The 2957-nt window shown below is 48.3% G+C and overlaps 1 long non-coding RNA gene across 2 annotated transcripts; it reads right to left on the reverse strand.

The window, feature by feature from the left end:
- Positions 1 to 603: 603 nt before the first annotated feature.
- On the reverse strand, positions 604 to 2148 carry LOC121711110. 2 transcript variants are annotated; one of them, XR_006032250.1, is made up of 2 exons: positions 1763 to 2148; positions 604 to 1679 (listed from the first exon to the last, which is right to left on the reverse strand). It is a non-coding gene; the product is annotated as an uncharacterized LOC121711110 (long non-coding RNA). The 2 variants fall into 2 exon arrangements; XR_006032251.1 differs by having other exon boundaries at positions 604 to 1698.
- Positions 2149 to 2957: the final 809 nt, after the last annotated feature.

Raw genomic sequence — 2957 nt, forward strand, 5'->3', positions numbered from 1 at the left:
GGCTACAGTAGCCTATGTTAACTAGCATTACCAACCTCCCTGCAAAACGCACCACAACTTTGTGGGTCTTGTCCCTCATGCTGGCCCTTACAAAACCCACAAGCTGACCCTCGGACACACAACAGTCAATAATGTGACCCGATTTAAAGTGGTTTTCACCCATTTGGACATTCACTAAAAACATAATACATTTCATACCTGTGTTGCAGCATGTAGGCTAATGTTAGCTGCATTATATAATGACACACAATGTCAGAAATGCTAACGGTTAGCCTGTCGGAGTGTTTAAACTCAAACAAACTCAAACTCAAAACATTTACAGTGGTCTATTAGGCTATCTAAGATATGTTCATGATATCTAAGTGGCAAGATGGAAAATATTACGGAATTAATTATTTCAAACACACTGAATGTCTATTCTATCTAATGACAATTACGGATAATCATGTGTGGCAGGCAAGAGGTGAATGAGAATTTGTTGCATCGACTACGCCACCTAGGGGACGGGAGGCCGGCCCCTAGGACCAGGAACTAAACTAGATTAACCCCTGAGGGTAATTGGAGCACACAGGTTCGTAAAACCCAAGGAGCCAGAGACATGCGTTGCATCAACAATATTTATTCCAACAAGACACATTAATTATTACAGTTGCACAGTAAAACGTGACCATACAATTGACACTCTGACTGAGAGGTCCCACCGACACAGTGACCAGGGGGCTACTATATAAGCACTGTAGCTACGGGGTTGACTAGCACCTTGCTATTGGCGAGTGACCTGGTCTCAGGGGAGGGGTAACTAGAGCCGGGCAGATGCTTACCACAGCGAGCCGGACTACTGCAGGACAGAGGGGGGGGGGTCCAGAAAATACACCATACGTGAGAGAAACACTGCAATCCAAGCAAAAGACACCTCAATGTGCACACAGCAAGGGAAAGTGAAGGCCTCCACCACGAACTCAGTCCTCCGCTCACGTGGGCCACACTGCTCCTGTCTAACAGAGGGGAAGAGGAGACACAAGCACTAATTACCAGAGTGGTTGATCTTACAAGCCAGGTATGCTAGCAGTACTACAAATGGCTACTTATCTTAAGCAGCAGGTTTGGTACTCCAGCTCCGCACGGATCAATGGTCAAATGGGACAGCCACCGTGGTCACAGCATTGGGATTGTAAACCAGCATGCATACACACCCACGCACACACCAACATGCACATGCACAGCAAGCAGGGTAGCAACACAGACAGACCGGGGGTTATCCCAAGCCGGGGAAGAACAGCAATCCTGGTCACAGCATTGGGATTATAAACCAGCATGCATACACACACACCCACACACACACACAAACATGCACATGCACAACAAGCAGAGTAGCAACACAGGCAGAACGGGGTTTATCCCACAACCAACAAATAAAAGTACAAAGTGCATGCAGGTTAGGCCAGAGAAACGGCGACACAGCACTGCATAGCCCAAGCATGCATTGGAACAAACAAAACAAAAGTCCTAGCACCAGCCAGAGCCAGTGGCTAGAAAGATCACAGACTAAACAAATATCCTAATAATTGGACATGACATTACTAAAGTAATAATGACAAGACAAACACTAAAAGGAGACAAAGCAGCAGTCTCTTAGGACGTGGGAACAGCCGATGAGTATAGCCAGCATATAGGCCAATCTGTGAAGCACAACAAAAGCTAAAATTACGATTAGCAGCTTGTTCTAAAAATAGACTGCACAGCGTTGTTTTAACATACATACCTCAAAGCTGGCGATCCTATGCTCCACTTACAGGTACGAGGAGGAGAGACAACGCACTCACCACTCTACTGCTGATAGCAAACTAAAGCAGACAACAACGTTAGATATGTGACGAAGCAGAGAGGCCGTAATAGTATGTTGAGCATGATCGCCTACCTGACACCAACAAGTTTCTCGCGTTGCGGTCCACTGGACGTAATGCATGAGAGTTTCCAAATCAAATACCAACTGCACTAAAACACATGACCGAACAAACAGCTAAGATTCCACCTCAAAGAGAGTCATTTAAACAAATGGAAAAACAAGCAGTGCTTACCTGTTGAGCCAGCGGTTTCACCTACATGCACACCAATCTACCGGTATCCCACGTCACTAACCAGGAAGTCCTTTCACTGACTGAACAACATACCTGTCAGTCGAAAGCCACTTCCTTAAATACCAATCCAGGGCACGCCCCCTAATCAATAACCTGTCAGTCAAGATGACTCATGGGGAAACCCATTTCACCACAATCTGCCCTCCAATTTGTTTTCGTCGTCCCGACGATAGAACCAACTGACATCCCCATCTTAGCAGCTGACATTACTGGTTGGGGCCCACCGGCCGGGGCAGGTGATATGGGTTAGAATGTTGACCAGCTGTATGTCGCCTCGTTCGGCACACAGCGAGGGAACCTGAACCAGGCTGATCAACTACAGGAGTTGCTACCGGTGACGAGGGGTGATACTGCTGTGGGCTGTTGGGGACAGTAGTATTCATGGGGGTACCGGCCTCCAACAGTGTCTCAAGTGGAGGTTCAGAAGCCACTGGTGAATGCGGCCCTCCAGCCACAGGGGGAAAGGGAGCTAGGGGAGTCCTTGAGACTATTAGACATAGCTCCTCCTCACCAATGGGGTCGGTGCAATTGGTCTGCCTCAGGGAGGTCGGGGGTGTAACTGGTTGGCGAGGGGGCTCTGCCCCCACTAGAGGTTTCAAGAGATCTCGGTGCACCTGTTTAACCTTGTGCACTGCGTCTACAGGGGCAATGGTATAAACTACGCCCCCACTGTTTGGGACTTTGAGGACCTGGTAGCTCACCGAGCTCCAAATGTCCTGAATCTTGTGGCGGCCTCTAATGCCACAGTCCCGTAGAAGAACCAATTGGCCCACTTTCAGTGGTGCATCCCGCACCCGCAAGTCATGCCTTTCCTTTCGT

This window comes from Alosa sapidissima, chromosome 6 (assembly GCF_018492685.1).
Source record: "Alosa sapidissima isolate fAloSap1 chromosome 6, fAloSap1.pri, whole genome shotgun sequence".
NCBI classification, from domain to species: domain Eukaryota; kingdom Metazoa; phylum Chordata; class Actinopteri; order Clupeiformes; family Clupeidae; genus Alosa; species Alosa sapidissima.